This window comes from Corvus moneduloides, chromosome 1, assembly GCF_009650955.1.
Source record: "Corvus moneduloides isolate bCorMon1 chromosome 1, bCorMon1.pri, whole genome shotgun sequence".
NCBI classification, from domain to species: domain Eukaryota; kingdom Metazoa; phylum Chordata; class Aves; order Passeriformes; family Corvidae; genus Corvus; species Corvus moneduloides.
Window position 1 is genome coordinate 132,578,549 of NC_045476.1, and position 20,728 is coordinate 132,599,276.

A 20,728-nucleotide genomic window follows, 5' to 3' on the forward strand; every position below is an offset into this window, starting at 1 on the left:
GTGCCTGTGAAGTTGGTGAATTGCTATTGTTTGGGGCTAGTCCTGACTGTTTTTGTTTATAAACACTGGGGTGGTTGCCGGGAGGGGAGGGAGGTCAGAGCACTGTCAAAGCGCTGACCTCTGAAAGCCCAGAGGGCGCCTGGCTCCTTCACCCTCTCCTTTCTCTCTCTCCCTCTCCCTTTTTCTTTCCCTTCCCATCCAAGGCCAGGAGCTCAGGTTCAGGGCATTTAATCCCCGCGATCTGCCCAAGAAAGGAGCTGAAAAAGGGCTGTTAAGGCTCCGGAGGAAACGCCGGCAGCAGACTTAGACCTGGAAGGCTTTTATTTATAGTAATGTCCGGGTGCGCGTTTTTGTACGGCTCCAGCCAAAATAACAACAAGAACAAAAAGCCAGTCGGGATCGGCACTATTTAGCTCAAAATCTCAGCGAGATGTCTATACTATTCGGCTGTGATTTTTCTCTAAGGTCACTGCTCGTTAGACGCACTTTCAGTAGGTGAATGCCAAATCTGGGGCAGTGAAGGCAGAATTGAAATGCAGTATGTTATTGTTGTTTTATTTATTTTTCGAACAAAACTTTCCAGGAATCAGATCGGGGATTTTTGTTTTCTTTCCCTCCTCCCTCTTCTCCTCGCCGCCCCCCGCCCCCACCCCCCCCCCCCCTTTTTAGTGTGTAGTGGAATGTTTTGCGGGGGGTGGGGGCGCGGGGGGGTGGGGGGGGAGAACGTTATAAATTAACAAAAGATTTGTATATATGATACCTGCAAAGAAAGACATTATTAATAATAGCCAAACGCTTTGGGTTCAGAGTCAATTTCATCTCGGAGAAAAAAAAAAAAAAGAAAGAAAGAAAGAAAAAAAGTACAAGAGATTGCTATCAGGTTTAAGTATGTTTTGAAAAGAAGTTGCTGAGTTAAACAAAAATGTTAGTTAACACACTGCCTTTGTCAAATAGCCCCCGGGAGGAGAAGAGACAACAAAAAGGAGAGGAGGTGGGGGCTGGGGATCTGAAAGTGTCTGTAGCTCAGATAAAGGGTCTGTAACACTGAAATCTTGTAATACCTCGTTTCAAACTGAGCTCATCTATAGACTTAGGGAACGCAGTAAAAAGACATGGATCCCCTTTCCCTTGGGTTGGGGTCTGGGGAGAGAAGAAGGTGGGGGAAGGGAACGCTTATTAGGGAATTATGTCGGTTTATTAAAGAGGGGAGCGGCTATGTCTGTAATTATGCAGATCCTTGTGCCCCTGTGTGTCCGCAGCGCAGATTTAGGGAGTGAAATGAGCTTGACGGAGAGACGTGGTGTAACAGAGCCCGGTTTGGGCTACGATTTCTTTGTCTATTAAAGAATGGTCAGTGTCGGGCTCTGGCCCCCACCAGCTCCGTCTCGCCCAGGCCAACAAGTTTTCCTTGGGGCTGAGACTGGAGATGGTAAAGGACAGAAAAGGCTGAGGGTTTTTCGAGTTTTTACCCCCTTCCCTTTCTTTGAAATGTAACGTCACTATCAAGAGCTTTTTGTGGTTTCAACAGGAGGGTCGAAAAATCCCAAAATATGTAACGGTGCCTGCAGGAGAAGTTCGGAGGAGGTGGGCGGGGGGTCCACTGAGACCAGAGGAGAGGAGCTGAGAGGTTAGGCGAGAGTCTTCGGGGGCGATCAGCTGAGCGAGAGAGGGAGGAGAGAGGGGAGTGGGAGCGGGAGCCGGGCCGGGCCGGGCCGGGCCGCGCCGCCGGGAGCCCGCCCGCCGCCCGCCGGGAGCCCCGCACCGCAGCGCGGCCGCGCCGGGTCCCCCCTCGCCTGCCGCCCCCAGCCCGCGCTGCGCTCCGCTCTTATCACATCCCACAAACCTGCTGCTGCTGCCTCCCGGAATTAACCTTCTTCGATTTTTCCTATCTACGTGGCGATCCCCGGGTTCCTTCTAAACTGTTAACATCCCGTAGTGCCTTTTTTTTTCCCTACACCCCCCACTCCTCGATACCTACTATTTTTAGGGAGAGAGAAAGCGGGAGAGACAGAGAAACAGAGAGGTTTAAAATGTTAAGAAGGACAGTAAACAGTGACAGAAGAAACCCTGAAAAATGTGAATTCTTCTATCGCAATTCCTGCCTTATTCCCCCCTCCTTTGTTCCTTAGCTGTAACTCAAGAACACCATAAACCTATATCCCCCTCCAAGACGAGAGAAAGGGGGGAAAAATCTACAGCCAAAAAAGAATGACTTGACTGTTCTGACGTTTGGTGTTTTGACATTAATGACATTAATGATATTGATGTTTCACCAGGAAAAAAGCACTAGGAATAAAAGAGGTGGGGGGAAATGCGGGGGGGGGACGACTTTAAAACTAAATTATCTTCGTTTCCTTATTCTTCCGTGACATTAAGTATACGTGTTTCTTCACTTGAATTTGAAATAGATGTATTGTTCTCAGGTGTTTCTTCATCACATTGCATTTAATTGTCTTCAGTCTTAGGAAATGTGTTGCCATCCTTCAGGCATGCACTTGAATGGACAATGGCATCCTTCTGTATCAGAGTCCCGTTTCGTTTACCATTTAAACCTAAAAGCTCTCTTTCCATCATACTCCCTCAATCTGATAACTGTAAACAGGTTTCAGAGATTTCATTTTTAGTCTCTGTTTGCATTTTTTTTCCACCGTGTAAACAGCGATGCAGCATATCGCCAGTTTCCTTATTACCTTCATTGACAGGGCACAGTGCCTGTGGAAATCTGCATACATATGCTCACACCTTTTTCATTGATGAGCTGGTGCAATGCTTAGGTGAGGCTTGGAAAACCAACAGAGTTGCTCTCAAGAGCCCTTCAATGCCCCTGACTTTTCCTTAAGTTCGAGTCTTGAAGATTTTCCTGAAGTTTGAAGTAAGGTTTCTCTGGATTGGGGTAGAGGTCCTTCCCTGCTTTATTTGCAGATTCCGATTTTTGGAATAGCTGTACTTTCAGGCTGGCGGGTTTTTTTTGGTTTTTTTGGGGGTTTGGTTGGTTTTTTTTTTAAATCCTTTTTTTCCTTCCCCTTTCCAAAGACCTTTTCTTTCTTTTCTTTTTTTTTTTTTTTTTTTTTTTTCCCTTTCTTCCTTCAAAACTATCAGGACCTTCACTCTGACCTTAAACATCTGCTTTTAGACAGTCGATTCCCCGACACTGGCCTGTGCTTCCTTAAGGGCAGCCTTAATTCATCATCAGGTGGGGATTTTCCTATTAGCGTTAGTTCCAGTACTTGCAAAACGTTCTCCTGGAGTAGAAGGTTTAGGGCCCAGAGAGGTGTATATTTCTGCCATCCTGGTTTTTGCTGGTTTGTTGTTGTTGTGCATGCATGCTTTTAATGGAAGGTTGTGATAAAACCTTCCTGCTGCTTTTTAGTGTTTAAGGCCTAAGACAAGGTTTTGATGTGTATCGCAGGAATCACGAACTTCAAAGGCATGTCAGCTCTAAGGTTACGGTTCACCTGCGCGGGGTCCTTGGTACTGTAAATATCTCCTGCGTGTAACTGTGACTTAGTGACCATTTCTGGTATACCCATTTCTGGAATAGCATTATCAAAAATCTGCACGTGTTCCTGCGGTGTATTCAGATGCTCTTTGAATAGTCATGTTTTTATCTTCAGTAGGGGGTATTTTAAAGTATGTCTATTCCTAGTTTTAGTTAATTATCTTTTAATGAAAGTGTCAGTCATATTCACATCTGCAGTATTAGGTTAAGATAATTAGATTTTCAAATGAGAAGCAATCTTCTTAAATCCCACACAGGAAAATATTTGTAGAAGATTCCGATTTATAATGACATCTGTACATTTTACCCTACTTTTCATCATAATAGTGTGCCCCCCTTCCCCCAAGAATGAAATATGTCTGGTAAAATATAGCAGATAAAATATTAATAAAATATCAATACTTGCAGGGAAACTGGAAGATGATGCATGTATATGCATGAAATCTGTATTGTATGCAAAGAGACCCTTTCCCTGGGCTGATATTTACTTCATTTTGATAAGACTGTTTACAGTTGATATTGTATATTCTGTAAGGCTTTGCTTTTTACTTTGTTGGTATCTCCAAGCAATGACACGGTGGTCAACAAATAAATTGTGCTATGTTTTGTGTGACTGTATGTGCTCAGTGTATGTGAATATGTGTAGGGTGTGAGTGCGCACATGTGTGCATTTGTGTGCATATGTGTAAATAAACCCATCTTTATCTCTGTAGGGGTAGTTGTTCCCTACCTTAGGTATACCTTTCCTTTTACAGATGTGTGATACATTCATTAGCCCATTGAAAAAATGGGATGCAATTTTTTTTCTCATTAAATCCCCATTAAAAGAGAGAAAATGTAAGACATGAACAGACAGACAGAAATATCTCCCTGATGCAATAATTAATTTGGACCTGTTTCTTTTTAAGTTTCCAAACAGTTAAAAGAGCAAGTCTGCCACCCTCCCTTTTCTTTTTTCTTTTTTTTTTTTTTTTTAATTTTCCCTAGCCATCTACTTTGTGTGCCTGTGCGTGTGTGTCTGTGTTACTAATGAAGTTTGCAGACTTGTGTTTGTATCCATGAGCTCCCTTCTGCTGCCCCTTCTTCTCTGGGCTGGCTCTGTGGCTCCCGCAGCCCCGGCGAGCCCCCGGCAGCCGCGGCAGCTCCGGCTTCTCCGGCTCCAGGGCTGCGCGTCATTTGCAGCCCGGAGAATGTTGATCACCTCACTAATTACACCTCTCCCTCTCCTCTTCCCTCTCCTCTCCCTCTCCCTCGCTCTCCCTCTCCCTCGCTCTCTTCAGTCTCTCTCCTCTCTCTCTCTCTCTCCCCTCTCTCTCTCTCTCTCTCTCATTCCCAGAGTGCATATCGGGAATAGACACACAAAGACATGCGCACTCAACTTAATCAGCCATTTTTTTAAACAGGGCTAAAACGATAATAATTAGCAGAATAAAGACATATCGGATTTTCATTTCCTTTCCTCCTTTTCCCAACCCCTTCACAACCAAACAGCGAGACCGCGGTCGGCACATGCTTTAACAACTCCCGGACCCCAAAGGACCGCTCCATGCCCCCCACTTCTTGCTCAATCATTTTTATTTTCACCCAATAAAGTTGGAGGATTATTTTTTTTTTATTATTTTTTTAATGAACCTTCTCTCGTTTACTTGGATGTGATCAGCTGTTAAGTAAATAAAGCAAAACAAAAAAGAGAGGCGAAGATCCAGTAGGAACTGCGAGGGGAAATGGAAAGTAAGTTTTTTCTTTAACTTTTATTGAGTAGTTTGTGTTAAATTTAGGTCGAGTATCGATTATCTTTCCAGGCTGATCTTGCACAATCTTTGATATTTCGCTCTCGCTCTCTCTCTCTCTCTCCCTCTCTCTGTGCCTCTTTCTCTCTCTCACATACACACACACACACTCACATCCCCAGATCCCATGTACCTCTCCCCTCTCTCTCTCCCCCCTTTTTCTGCCTGTTTCCCCACTTTTAGGTACAGTATTTGCTCTCATTTCGGAAGGAGGGGCTGCTTTTTCTCTCTCCCTTCTTTCTTTCTCTCACTGCCTTTCTCTTTTATTCCGGGGGTTACGTTTTGTTTGTGTAATATTTTTTTGTTTTGGTTTGGGGCTGTGGATTTCTTTTTTTTTTTTTCTTTTTTTCTTTTTTTTTTTCTTTTTCTCTTTTGGGCTGTAACTTTCAGATTAGGTGGAAGACCCTGCTTGCTTTGCAGAAGAGGTTCGGGGGATGCCCCCCACTTTTTATTTCGCTCTTTTTTTCTAGGGAGCTCGGGGAGGGGGGAATACTGTCAGATTAGGAAAGACGTTACGGCTGTCAGAAGTCATCCCTTCCCAGCCCCTTTAGAGCTCGCAGTCTTCGTTCGCAGCTCAGTCCCCCCCAAAACTTTGAGGTGCCTTTTGAAGGCACATTCTGCTCTCCCACCCTCCTTGTCTCTCCTCCTCATCTCCACCCCCCTCGGCCTCTCAAACTTTCGCTTTCGGGCGAGGGGGGAGATGCTAGCAGGGCAGTTGGGACCCTGACTGCGTGCGTGTGTACAGGAGAAGGTGTGGGGTGCTTTTTCCCCTCTCCCCCCCTCCTTCTCCCCCCTTTTCTTTTGCAGGTAGGTTTCTCAGGAGCAGAGGCAGGGTGGCCGTGCGGGCGTGTGTGTGTGTGTGTGCGCAGGGGATCGCGCTGCTGGCTGCCGGCTCTGGCAGCAGGAGGAAGAGGAGCCCGTTAGGAGCGCGCTCTGCGTCTCTGTCAGTTTCGCCGCGCGGCGCGGGGAGGCGGCCCGGCCCGGCCCGGCTGGGCTCGGCTGGGCTCGGCTCGGCTCGGCTCGGCTCGGCTCGGCTCGGCTCGGCTCGGCTCGGCTCGGCTGAGCGCCGAGTGGCCCCGCTGGCAGGGATGTGGGAATGTGCGGCTGCCCCTGCCTGCGGGCGGCTGCCGGCCGGGGCGCCGGCGGCATCCCCGCCGTGCCGAGCCGCTCTGGAGGAAAGGCTCTAGCGGGCGGGGTCGGGGACTGTTTTCAGCGAAGCCTTTCTGAGATTTTTTGAAAGGGAGTGGTGGTTGTTTTGCGGGACAGGCGTCTATTATTTTTTTTAAACCGAGGGCTAAGGTGTATAAACAAAGGACAGCCAACAGACCAAAAAAAAAAAAAAAAAAAAAAAAAGAAAAAGAAAAAAAAAAAAGCTCGTAATCAGCGAGCCGCAGTTCGGTTCCTGCTCTAACTGCTCGTGCCAGAATCAAGTGCATCCCTTCCCATCACGGCGGCTAATGGCAGACGCGTCCCTGCTTCCCCGTCTCTCCTGACATGAAATTTCCTACAAAATTGCTAATAAACTTTCCCCCCATCCGATGCCAACTTACGGCGGTTCCCCTCCACTCCTCCCCTGCTGCATCTTGTTCTCCCCCCCTCCCCCCCCCAGCCTCCCCAGCAGCGGCAGCAGAAAACACACGGGTTGGTATTTCTTTTGTTACCTGCGAGCCGGGCGGCCGGGGGTCTCTCATCGGCTGCTTAGGGCACTGGGTCCAACCGAGAGAGGAGCCACATCAGTCGGGTTCAGCCTGTTTCACCTCAGCGCCGTCCCGAGGAGGCTTTAGCCACCATTCAGTAACACACCCTCCTCCTCCTCCTCTTCCTCCTTAGGTACCAAGGCAGAGATCGCAAACATAACACCCCCCTCCCCACCAAAAAAAAAAAAAAAAAAAAAAAAAAAAAAAAAAAAAAAAAAAAAAAAGCCCAACCAAAAGACAACTTGCCAGGCTGAAGATGGTGGAGATTTACATTAAGCCAGACACAGGCAGGTTCACTCAGGAAGTCTGACCATCCCGTTTTCTGACAGTTGCATTTCCTCGGCTCCATTCCGTCCTCCTCTTTTTTTTTTTTTTTTTAATTTTCTTTTTATTAGCCTTGCTCCGGTTTTATCAAGGATTATGTAGTTGGCAGGAGGAGAGCGAGAGAGTGGAAAGAGAGGGCTCGGGTGCTTTTGGGGTGGCTGCTGTGAGGGTGGTTTTTTTTGATGGTGTATTTTTTTTTTTTTTGCAATCGTGTTTCCCCTGGATTTGCAGTGGCTCGATCCTTAGGAGCGGTGGTGGAGTGTTTAAAAAGATCATATGTAGCATTATATTTTTAGTTTGGTGGTGGATGGATGGAAGAGGTAGTGAGAAGCCTTTGCAGCCCTGCCTGTTGTTGGTTAGATTGAGGCAGAGACTTGGCTGCGATTGGGACGCGACTGTGACATGGGCATCGATCGCTTCCATTGAGAGCAATGCAAAAACACAGCCTGGGTATGTAACACTCTCAGTGCCATCAACACTTGTTTTACTTTATATTTACTGGCAAAACTGACAGAACGATCCGGAGTGCTTTTCTTTGAAATAAGGAATACAAACATTTGGATGGGAAGGTGCACAAAGAAGATCGTGGAAATAAACGGGGGGTTGAAGGTTGGGGGCTGTGGGGGGGAAGAGCCTTAATCATCATTGCTCCACTTCCTATTCAACTGCCTGTATTTAAGGAGTTTCTGTCTTTTCTCGACTGGGGGATCCTACTAAACTGGTTGAAATGAAAAAAATCAGACTATCAACCTTGAGGGAATATCTGCTAGTTTTCAGGGTTTGCGGTTTCAGCCGGTAGGAAGGCACACAAAATAAAAGATGGCTAGCCAGCTGTTTTAACCTCTTGCACCTGGCTCCAGAGCTGAGGCTCACCAGGATTATTCAGTTATTCGTGTTATCTGTGTTTGAATATTTATAGTGTACGATCTAGAGATCCACACAGTGCATTGTAGCATCTCTTTATCCTTTAGTTGTGGGCTTTTTGGACTTTGCCAACATAAACATGTATTCAATAGTTTTCATTTTTATGATAATGAACATAGAGGGTCAATGAAATATAGAGGGAAAAGTCGTAAATCTGCAAAAGTGAAACCTGCCCAAGGAACAAAGAAAGGTCAGGTAAACCATCTGTGTAAGTCAGAGTAATAGTACCTGCTGTTTGGTTTATGCAGTGATACTGCTTTATTATTCTCTAAAATGGAACTTATCCGCTAGATCAAGTTAAAACTAAAGGAAAGCTGTGGAGATGGCAAATGACATTGCATGCATCTTTCAGAGTAGGGCGACAGATGTGTTCCTTGATTTTTGAATAGTTTAGGTTTATTTGTGGAGATAGTGCACCATCAAAGAACATATAAAGGGGGCTGAGAAAAATCACTGTTTAATATTGCAGAATTTACTGCTTCCATTCTGACCATGAGCCTAAATTTACACAATGAAATTTGATTATCTCTAATAACAATATTAGATCCTGCACTGGATGGATGAGAATTGAGGTGGTTTTGTTGATTGCAAGGGTTTAATGTTGCATTTCAGAATCTGATGTGGTTTAGCCTCCCTTCCATTAACTGGAAAACCCCTGAGGTTTTACAATTATTTCTTAAAGATAATACATTTAAGATTGCATTGGTAGGCTGAAGAAAAGTCATAAAGGCAAGAAGGGAAGCCCTTAATAACTCTTGAGATTCAGACATGTTCAGCAGTTAGATTGGCTCTGACTTCACCAAGGGTCGACAATGTGTCATTTCCATGAAGCCAAATTGCCCTCTGCCTATATGATATTAATGTGCAAATCAATATTTCAGGGATTAAATTTCCCTTCTTCATTTTTTATGGTTTCTACCTCAATAAGTCTCAAGTCTATTAGAAGAGGCTGGATGATTTAAAATCTTTCACTGCAGAATGGCTTGTCGTAGCCTTGTTTCACAGACCGTTTTTTGGATTTTCGTTATAAAAGACTAAAGGCATTCCAAAGAAGTTGATAGTCAATATAGGGACATGCTCACTGTTGTAAAGCCCTTGTTCGATTAAGAGCTAAAAAGGTATTGAAAATATAATATATATGCTTATATAATATATATACATTCTACTGCTTTAAAAATATTGTGTTAATCACCTATTGATTTATTTCAAAATCAATTGAAGCTCCTTTCTTATTAGTGATTTGTTCAGCATTCTTCAGCCTTGTTGTTAATTTTCTTAAGCAGCATGCATGAATTAATCTGCTGGTAGAATGTGTTATGGTGTTTTTTTTGAAGCATATTTAAAACCAGGCATTTTTACCTATTTAAGCTAAGTGGTGTGAACAGTTTAGTATTGTGGGGGAACCAGGACACTTCGAATTCAGCATTGTTTTAATGAAGCCGAGGGGCGTTTTGTAAATATTTTATGATTTCTGCTCATATGCTTATCAGTAATGTTTATTGAGAGTTTCCATTGAATATTCAGGATCAGTTAAAAATTAAAATGGAGCTATCTGATCTGGAAGGAAACAATACATGACAGAAAATTTAAGTCAAAATATGAGGTTGTGACTTTATCACATAATCTTGGGAAGGCCCTACTGTCTATCATTTAGTGTTGTTTTATAGTCTTAGACCATCTGGACTAGGTTCCGCACAGCTGCATGAATTTCATATGTGATAGAACATTTTTTTCCATTCAGTGTGAAATGTTCCTTCCTAAAAACGTACACCAGACTCGCTTAATTTAGTCTGCTAAAAGAAATGCACATGAAAAAGGACAAAAGGCTCTTTAATCTCTGCAAGCTGTTTGTTTTTCTTCAAGATTCCTGTCTGTTTGGGTTTGAAAAGTCATGTTTATTGAGCAGATGATTCTGAGGTGTGACATTAAGATAATATATGATTTTTGTGGTAGTTTCTGCTCTCCTAGTTAATTTGCAGATCTACTTTTTATGCCTGTCAAAACACAGTTAATCTATTCTTATTTACAATTAATCTCAATAAAATTAATCTTAACTATGCCTTAGTCAGTAGCTTAAAATATCTAATTATATTCAATTAACTGCTGTCATAGTAATTAACACTGCTTAATTGCCTCTGCATATATTTATGTAAAGCTCATTAGTTACTGCTTGCTCTTTTTTCCTTTTCTTATTCCCATTTTTGTGGATCTGAGAGCACTGACATAAAACCTGATCTATTTTTTGACAATTCAGGTCTTGAAGACCTGTGACAATGGCAATACATGTGTTTGTGACCTGTTAGGTGGGTAAATATTTGTGTTTTCATATGTAAAAAGGGCATCAGAGCTGGGTGTCTAAAGAACTTCCAATCCAGCTCCCTCCACCCCTCGGCCTTTCTCCTACCCCACCACATACAAAAATGTTTTCTAGCCTGTTGATAGAAATATGAGAAGCCAGGTTAAGCTTTGTGTTTATAAATGAAGAGCTTTTCTGCATCTGCCTTGGGGCTGTACCCAGAAGGCATAGCTTTGCTGCTCCAGATTCATTCAAAGGGTTAAAGACTTGGCCAAGGTTCAAACTGAGAAGCGCCCAGGGAAAGTGCATGTGAATATGTACAAGTTTCATGTAATTAGTGCTTAATTATATTAACATATGCAAATTGTCAACTTAGGAGCTTGTTGAGCTGGCAAAGATCAGCCAGGCACAATTGCTGTATTGTTCTGAAACAATAATGGATTTCAAGTTGGATTGTGAAAACACATAACTAGCTATCTAATTTAACTCATACCATGGTGAAATTTCATTAGTCTCCATGGAGACTGGTTTAATTGTGCTGACTAATGTTCTGGGCTGCAGAGTGGTCCTAAAAGAAAGCGTTGTTTGCCTAATCCACCTTACAATGACACTTGTTTGTACATGTTTCCCTTGTGTGAGAATTTGCATATGCAAATAAATAGTTTCTCTGCCCCATTTGTCATGGCTGTTCATTACCCATGAAGAGGACATTGTTACTAGGCTGTTACTGAGTCTCCCAAGACAGGATAGTGTCAACCAGTCCAGCCACATTCTTTCATAATTTGTTTCTGATTAATAGACCAGAGTGAGGCTCATTCTATTCAGGCCTCTGCAAAGGGAAGGTCAGTTCTGTCACTGAAAAGAGTTCGCAGCAACTGAAGTTTTTTTCTCTCCCTCCCCCCTCCCCCTTCTGCTTTGGCTAAAATAATCATATTTTAAATAATGTATTCTTGCTCTAAGGAATACCGCCACTAATAATCTCTAGTTTCCTAAAGCAAAAGATAGGAAAATAAAGGAGATTCTGGTATTGGAATATTAATCCTGTTTTTGACAGAAAGGTAAACTGATATAATTGCTTTTCAGTCGAAGGAATGGGGGTTTATACAAGTGTGAAAGCATCGGAAAAGGATTAGCATTTTTTTGCATAATGAAAAGCTCTGTTGAATAGGGCACTGAATGGTTGACTGAATGACTGAGATGAAAGGAAGATGAAAATGCAGGCTCCTCTTTCTTTATGCCTATGTTCAGCTCTCCCTAAAGTTATGTTTGTCCAAGACTTGAGAAAACAAGCAGAAGCTCAGGTTTTAGCAAATTGCTAAGATGCCCTGAATTTACATCATCATGTGAAGTAACACGTACAAGAGTAGTGCAGCGAAACGATGAGAAACACAGGTTTGTATGGAGGGGAGCTCCAGGAACATGACAGGCAAACCAAATATTGACTATTGGGTATCAAGGATTCCCAGCACTTTGCTTGGGGGAAAGAAGGAGGGAGGACAGGGCCGGCAGGGAGGAAGGAGCTACTTAAAAGTTGCCAATGGAAATTATGCATCAACACATAATAATCTAATAAAAGTTTGGTATTCAAGGAAGCAGGGTTTAGTCAATATCTGTTTTAATTATTAAACTGTTTCTCCTTTGGAAAAAGTTATGAATTCTGACTCAGTGCTAAGTGTTTAAGTGGTATAGGAACCTTGCTGGGGAAAAAATTACTCTCTTCGCTCGCCTTTGAAAACAGAGAGAGCTTACTGAAATAGCAATTGATACATGCACATAAGGAGCGGGGTGTTCAGCGTGACTGTGTCAGCGTACGCAGGTTGTTTAAAACATTTAGATTCCCGTAGATTCAGGGGGCGAGAAGGGCCCTGGCCTCCTCCTGCCATCAGTGCTGGCCTCCTTCGTCTCCAGCCAGCGCAGGATCAGGCCCCCAGCCAGGGCTGCAACTGGTTAGCTGTTGACAATGTGATCAGTGCTTCTAATTATGTTCTCTCAACAGTAATTAGGGCAGTTAAAATACCATAAGTGTTGAGCCACTTTTGAAAGTGGGAAGTGGTTCTTTTGTACATATGTAAATCAAATGCAGTGTGAATAATTATTTGTATGTGTGCATATTAAATAGGCTCTCTTTTTTATCAGGTCAACATAATTACCGATTTAGACCTACTGTGGAAAACTCCTGGTAGTCAGACTAAATATTAACTTGTTTTGGGGATTTTTTCCAGTTTGCAAATGCTTGTTAGTTTGTAAATGCTTGTTAGTTCAGTATTGGGCTTGGTCTGATAATATTTAAACATTGGAGATGCCTCTAAGAAACTAGGATTGCTTATGGATAAATGAACCAAAACTGTAAATTCAGAAATTGCTTGGGAAGAATAGTCACAAAAAATTCTCTTTTTTCAAACAAAGATAAAGACCTTCTGGGGGTTTTAGAATGTTTTGCTGCTTACTTTATGAAATTCCTTAAAACTTCTTTGAAAGGAATATTCTTAGGTATATCTTTCATTCTGGGAAGAGCTTATTAGTGTATTTCCATAAGAAAAATGTGTTAATTAAAAAAATAAATTAATTTATATTTTAAAATATTGTTAACCAAGCACCATGTGTTGTCTCTGGCAAAGTTCCAGCCACTGTAGAACTGGATAACACATGGGTTAATAGTAACTTATGTGATGTCTGCATTCTTACTGAATGGGCAGAAACCCAGCACACTGAGATTCTAGGATTCACGATTTTAAAGAATAAGATGTAACACAAAATATGTTTGTGTGAACAGATGCACAGATAGGAGAAACTAAGACATGTATGAGTTGCTTTTACTGAATAGGTATAACAAACCTAGTAGGTTTTGTTTGGTAGTTGTTGAGATTTGTTGTTGTTTTTGAAAGCGTTAATAAACACATTTATTGATAGTGGGATTTTGCAGACCTGTAGAGATAAACTTCTTTTGCATAAATAAAAACAGGAAGTTTAGTCTATAATACGTCACTCTATTCCTTTTGTATATATAGTCACTCTATAGCAGTTTTATACCAGTATTTTCATTATTATTGCAACTTTTGCCGTGTTCCAAACTAACCAGAAAAGTTTGCGCCAGACTGAAATATGGCAGACTTGTTGAGGAATTACATTTTCTGCTTAAAAAAAATATTCTGAGGAATGGTTTAACTAAGTTATATGGTCAAAATAAAAGTTTGCGGTATCAAGACACTCTGTTTTATGTTCACATTACTCAGAATCGGCTTTCAGTTAAAAGAAAGAAGAAGGAGAGAGAGATATATATTTAGATTGTAATTTGTCTGAATTATATTTCATTTGCTTTTTATATTTTTGAGAAAAAATTTAAGGAAACACACATAAACTGGGCTCTCTTTACAGACAAATCTAGCAGACTTTTAGTACTCACAGTGATCTGATAGGTTATCCCAGCTCCTAAGAAGGTGTTCTAGTCCTTCAGGTCAACAGTTCACAATCTAAAGGCTGTATGTACATGAAAGACCATGGTGACTCTGAAAACAAACATTTACCATATAGGCTGCAGCAGTCTCCGCAGAACAAGCGATGTGCACACTAGATATACATTTTAAACTGTATTTAAATAGACAAACATTCTGTTTCTGCAACAAAGAAATCCATATGAAAGGCCTGTCTTGATGTGTGCCTATGACACATAAAACCTAAAGAACTAGGTTCTCCCATTCACCCCAAACTAAATTAATAATTACTGCCTTGAAATTAGAGGAATAACATGGGTGTTAAACTGGCAAGACAGATAGTTTTGATATTAGTGGAAAAAGAATCAGGCCTGCAGTTACCACTTGACAATAATCCCATAAAATCAAATTCAAAAGGTTTTCCTCTTCTCTTTTTGTACTACCATTTCCATTTTTAAGGAAGGCACCAGAGGATCTGTAAGTAAGAGTTTTTCCGGAGATGCTGAGGGGGTCAATTCTCTTCCTTTTACCAGGTAACAGCAGAGCTGAGGGTCTGTGAGAGGCTGCTGCTGAAGGCTTGCTCCTCCCTGTTTTGACACTGAGGCTGCCTTATAAATTCACCTAATCTGAGATGACAAGGCACCTGTCACTGGTAGTGCTCCAGTGTTTGGGGCACTGATGGAAACCTGGAGTAATCCCAGTTGTTTCCACACTTGTTCCAGAAGATGGTAGTGTAACAGATAAGAATAATCTCTTTTTCATGGCAAAAACATTACTTATGTCTATCTGTTGGGGATGGTCCTTTGATTTTTGGTATTCAGAGGACCAGAGCTTTCATAGCAAGAGAGGGGAGAAAAAAATCCTTGGATTTACCAGGTGTTACATGACGTTTTCAAATGCAGGTTGTTTGCCTGTTTGAGAAACCATGGCTGTCCACCTTTAATTAAGATTCTTCTTGTTTACCACCTAATTCTTCCCATGCCTTCCATACTCCAGAAGATAAGGTTCTGAGTAAAAAGTAGCTCCTTAAACAGGGAATTTATTCCTGTGGGTTTCACTCAGGTCCTTTTCTGTTTTATTTATTTATTTTTTTTAATTGATACATGGTTATTGATTTTGTTTACAGCACCAAGGGTTTAAATTAAAGAAAATGTAACATTTCAAAAATAAAATATTTATTTATATATGTCACCTCTCAGTCTCTCAGTTCCTTTGAGTTTTCACAAACTGTTCACAAAAAAAAATAATTTTTTTTTGCCATTGCAGTGCAGTCATCTCTGGGGTGGGAAGTGCCACCCCATGCACACAAAACCACGAATCACTCTGCTAAAACAAAGCAATGTGCTTTGGGACTTTTTCCAGCAGGAGCAACTGATTTCTGTAGGGAAGAAAAATATTATTTCTCACAGAGTCGTCTGCTAGTGCATTGGGACAGATATTTCGGTTCCAGTGAAAAGCATCACTGGAGTTTTAAGTCCTAACTGGTCTGGCCCATGGATTTCTCTCTCGCTTGACAGGTGGTTTCCCCAGTATTTTTGCAGATTCCAATTTTGACTGAGGGGCCTGTTCCAAAGTCCAGCGCTGCCTCATCGATTTCCCCAGGTTTGGATGAGGCCCTTGCAAAGAAGAGCGTCATCTGCTGAGGCACCCGCCGCAATTCCAGCAGCGGCAGGTCAGCGCTGCCAGGCAGCCGCCCCCTGGCCCCGAGGGGAACACTCACTGAAATCACAGCTTTTTCCCGAGTGGGCGGAAAGGCAACAAGAGACAGCAGAGTAAAAAAATGTTAGTATTTAAATATAGCAGAAACTGGGAGCCTGACAATAACTCAGCTACTACGGAGTCAATTCAGCCATCTGGAGATGGTGACATGTCAAAAAGGGGGGGCGGGGGGAAGAAGAGGCGTTGCGAAGGGAAAAGAGTCCTTAAAAATGAAGGATTTCATTCCATGTTGAAATCTATTCTCCATGCAGGATACAGCTTTAATGTTGAACAGCATAGGTCTCTGAGTGGTTTTGTGCATCAAAGACGTACATACTGAAACACCTAGTGTCATGCCACAGCTGGATTCTAATGTTCCGGACCAGATTTGTTTGGCCCAGCACCGAGTTTACTGTTGAAATCAGTTTGATTTTCAATGTTAGTATTATTTAAAAATAGATTTTGAGACTGTTTGAATTTTTAAAACAGTCAGTGGTAATGATTTATAAACATTCCTGATTTCAGCTGTAGCTGTACAGAAGGGTTGAATCTGCTCTCAGCATATTTTTTACATGATTTTAATAATCGGAGGCAAATATACTGCATATCTTTTAGGTTCATTTAAAAATCTATGCAATTTAAACAAACGCTGAATTGTGTAATGGTTTGTCTGGGAATTACTTGGGCTGCACAGCATAATAATATTTTATTAGCTGTCATTTGTTTTCAGGGAAGAAAATGGTGATTTTTATGTTGTGTGTTATGTGAAAACTTGGCACTGAAACAGGACAGTTCCCAAATGTGAATTTCTTAAAAAGGTGGGACAGTAGTTGCACAAAAGGTGAAGACTTGAGAAAAATTGGGGTAGGTCATTTCTTTCCTGAAATGAAGCAGGGTACAGATTAGGAGCCATTAAGGTTTGCCAGGAGTTGCTGGTCATAGAAGCCTGTTTAAGTGCTCACTGTCAACAAGGAAATCATGGGCAGCACTTAAAGTGGCTCACCTCTGATTTATTCATAAACCTCACACGAGCACTTGGCTTTGTTCTTGCTCTGGTAAGGGGGAACTGATGCCAATAAGAACAGGAATAAAGAGCTTCTTGCATGGTCCAAAAGTGAATAGCACTTTATCTCAAAGCATGACCTCCATTCCCAAGATCTGTTGTGTTACAGTTGACTCCGCTAGATGTGTATTCTCAGATGAATTGCTAGAATACGTTACAACAAATATATACTTTGTAAACCCTCTAGATGTAACAAGAACCATGTAACTGGAACTTAGGTTCTAACTTGACAGAAAAGGTTGTGGTATTCATAGGGAGCTGAGCGATTTCCGTTTCAGACAGTGCTTTATGTTGGTGTTTTTAATGTGAGTCAGAAAACAGTGTGATTATGTGGCTGTGATTCAAATGAAAATTTTATATTCTTTAAGGGATTTATTTGAGAAACATATTTTGATAAGAGCAGACACACAGAATGTGAAGTGATTCAGAGACTAAAAAGGAAAAAAAAGTTGACTTTGGTTTTAGACATATTTGATGGCTGCTGCTATATTTTTGTTTCTCTAAAAAAGGCAAAGTAGTGCTCACAGTCCGCAGTGGGGGAAGGGACCTTTCGAAGACGGTCAACTGCCATGTTTGCACTGGGGCAGAGGTTGAGTACAGTTACTTAAATCCCCAGAGAAACATTTAGTTAACGCTAGACTCTTTCTGATCCCATCCGAGTCTGGTTTTCTTTCCTGCTTTTTAATGAAGTTTGTTTGTTGCTATGTTTAGGTTATGTTTTTAAACTGACTTGCATTTTCACAACAGATTTGACCAAAAGAGTCATAATGGAAGACAGTGATGAGAGTTAATGATACGTCTTTGATAAAGCAGTCCTCGTGTGCAATCTGATCACAGCCATCAGCTCATTTGTCATGGCTGAAGTGAAAATGTCAGGACCAATGAGTGTATCAGTGCTGAAGGGGGCGAAAGGGCTTTTGGAGACACTTTTGTGCTGGGAGTGGGCCATAGCTTAGATGCAGCTCTAGGGAAATACTGGGATTAGCCAACTCTGTGCACAAATCCCTAGCATAACAGAATTAGTTGGGAAAATGAGGTTTGTTAGGGAAAAAAAAATCTGTAGAACTGCTCTAGGCTTCAGCCCAGGAACTATGAAAAGCAGTAAAGCATTTTATTAAAATAATTTTAGCAATGTGAACGTGTGCACATTCCAGTGAAAATCACAACTGGTAGCCAACATACTAACAAAACCCATCTTAATGCATTTTGCATATGTACATGTGTTTCCTTCTAAAATAAAAAAAAAAAGTGCATTAAAAAAATACGGTGTTTACAATCTTAAAAGAAGGTTTACTGAATTTGACACAGTGGAAATTATTGCCGCATTTAAATATGAACTGATGCTGATGATCTTTTTGCATGGGTTAATGCAAATAAAATATGAGGATAGTCTCCCTGCTGTAGACACTTCTTTACTCAGGGGGTAATTCATAATATAAAAACATACTGATTGCCAAACTGGGATTCTGTGGTGGCCAGCCTTTTCTCTCTTTGACTAGTCTGTGCAAAATGCTTCTGAAGAATATCACAGTAGGCAGACGTGGATAACCTATTGTATATGCCTGCCTTGGCAAGGTTGCAAATGCAAATTTTTTAGACCTCTGAAAAACAAGATTTAATATCCCTTACCATTTATATTTTTGGTTTTGTTTTGTTCACATTCATTACAATAACTCTGGATAATTTTGGCAGTGAGTTTCCATTATTTTTTTTTTAACCTTGGTACATTCATGATTTCAGTGGTATCCTTCAGCAATGAATCCCACTGTCTAACCCCTTTGCTCCTCTCATCATCAGGTTTTAATTTGTCACAGCTTAGCTTTCTTGGAAACTTGCTACTTGTCTTCTGGAAAGCTTTGTCTTGCTTCCTGTTACATACCTAGGAAGAACAGGGTGCTTTTCCCTCTGTGTTGTCCATAAAAATGCTGAAGAGATCTTAATTTCTGTGAGGTGGGGATCCTAGTTGTCAGACCTATTCAGCTGATGTGGAACAGTGTAGGTGCTTACAGGTAATCCCGTTAGCTGCACTATGCCAGCCCAAGAGGAGTGAGTGGGAGTGAGTTATTCCATCTCCAGTGCACAGAGCAGTTACTGAGAATTGTCTGGATACTGGATGTGTGTAGCTAATTGTCTGTCGGCCTACACCAGTTAATAATGGCTATTTACCTGCTTTGCTGTATGTCCCGTGTGTTTGATACTGCAGAACTGGGGGTGTTTTAACTTCCCAGCTCCATGCTGAGGGCGTTCAGCAGGCTGTCAGCACTGGGCGGAGAGCAGTTTTTCCTTTGTTTGGTGTTGCTATTAAAGGTGCTGATGCAAGTTTATAATATTTCCTCTAGTTTTACTGGGAAACTGAGAAGAAAACTGTTACCGCCTCTATTGTATCACTGATCTGGTTGCTGCCACCGTTCCGCAAGGCCTTCGAACGGGAGCAGCGCATGGCGGTGGCAGCACCGGCCCGCGCTGCGCTCTGGACTATTTGTGCATCTGCATCGCTACTGTGCGATGCACAGCGTTTGTCCATGGTGGAAATCTCTCGCTTCCTTTTGCTTTCCCTAAACTTGGGCATAAGTTTGGGAACAGGCAGAACTGGCTCACATGCTGATTGGAGGGGAAGGAGAGGAGGGGATGTGTGGCAGAGCCTTAGGCTGTGGCTCAGGTACCAGGCAATTGCCTCTGGTAAGCCCAGGCTTCCTCGCAGCAGGCTTGCAGCTAGCATGTGAAACCAGCTCTTGTGGTCATGGGCTTCGGGCCCAGGGTCCTTCTGGGCCTTCTCATGCTGTGAATGTGGCCACAGGGACTAAAGATACCATGTAACCTTGAGTCTGGCATAAAAATGTGTAGTAAAGCTGCAGCCACCAGTCTTTAAACCCCAAACACTTCCCTGTTTATGCGTGTCAGTGTGAGTGGCAGCACTAAAGTAATTTATTTAATCTAACTAGTACTTATCTTTGTTAGGAGTTGCCTGCAGATTTCTTCCATTTCATGTACAGTGGATTGTCCTTTTTCAGATAATGTGCTTGTACAACCTTTTTTTTTTTGTTTAATTCTATTGATTTACAATATTGAAGCGATATATGTGATACCTGTTTCCTGCACTTTGACTGTACATAGTCAAAGAAGCTGATGGGATTCTTCCCTCCCTTCCACAAGCCTTTAGCTGTTTTAAATGTATAATTATAATTGCATGTCATTTGATAGCTGCACTAATTGCTGCCAACCATTGTCTGTTTGCACTTAATGCTGAAACCTGATCAACATCCTGCTTTGGTTGATGTTTGGTGGTAAACTTTAATTAACTCTTATTGCATTGAAGAAGAGCTCAGTCTCTGTGCTAACTAATCATTTACCTTCATTATGTCCTGACAGCTCCACTTGTTCCTGGTACTAATAGATACACCAGTCAGTAAATAAACCTGCAAACCTTCATGCCTTGAAGTTGTTCCTCATTGATATTTTGTTGCTTAAAGTATAATGGTGAAAAGATAATTATTTCAGTTAGTTTTGTATCTCTGCTTTTCCAGACACTGATCTCAAATTGCCTTTTTCATGCCAGACAATATAATTTTAATAGTAACTGTAGATTTAAGATAACATTATTCCTCCAGCATGGTTCCTATATACATGCATCTTTTGAATCAATACAATTAAGCTTGTCTCCTGTTGGAATTCTTGTAATTATTTTTCTTGAAATACTTTTCCTGTAATGATATTGAAGTTAAAGTAATCAGGTTACTGGCAGATCATGTAAAATTCAACTCAAAATTGCTGGCTGCTTGATTTTAATTTGTCTGACATCAAGTTTGTTTGAAAAGGGATAATATGTGGTTAAACCAAGGAACTTATAATTATGGTTGACATTTGTTTGTTTATAATGAAATCTAATTAAAGTTCATACATTTTAAAACACCAAAGTTAATTACTGAATTGCTCACTTCACTTATGCACAGCAGTCAAATTAACTTGCAGAACAAAAAAATGACAAAAGACTATGCATAATAAAAAC

General features: G+C 41.6%; 1 protein-coding gene and 1 long non-coding RNA gene across 4 annotated transcripts in view; one reads left to right on the top strand and one right to left on the bottom strand.

Moving 5' to 3' along the window:
• The window catches only part of LOC116452955, a 30,492-nt gene extending 23,344 nt beyond the window's left edge, over positions 1-7,148 (bottom strand). The window contains exon 1 of the long non-coding RNA XR_004243636.1: positions 6,951-7,148. This is a non-coding gene — a long non-coding RNA (uncharacterized LOC116452955). The remainder of the gene's footprint in view (positions 1-6,950) is intronic.
• The window catches only part of ZFHX4 (zinc finger homeobox 4), a 149,105-nt gene continuing 133,211 nt past the window's right edge, over positions 4,835-20,728 (top strand). For 2 of the 3 annotated variants that reach the window (XM_032127887.1, XM_032127903.1), the window contains exon 1: positions 4,835-5,230. The gene's annotated coding sequence lies outside the window, so the exon portion shown is untranslated. Of the gene's footprint in view, positions 5,231-7,209; positions 7,761-20,728 lie in introns of those variants that run through there. The other variant, XM_032127897.1, reaches the window with a different exon arrangement.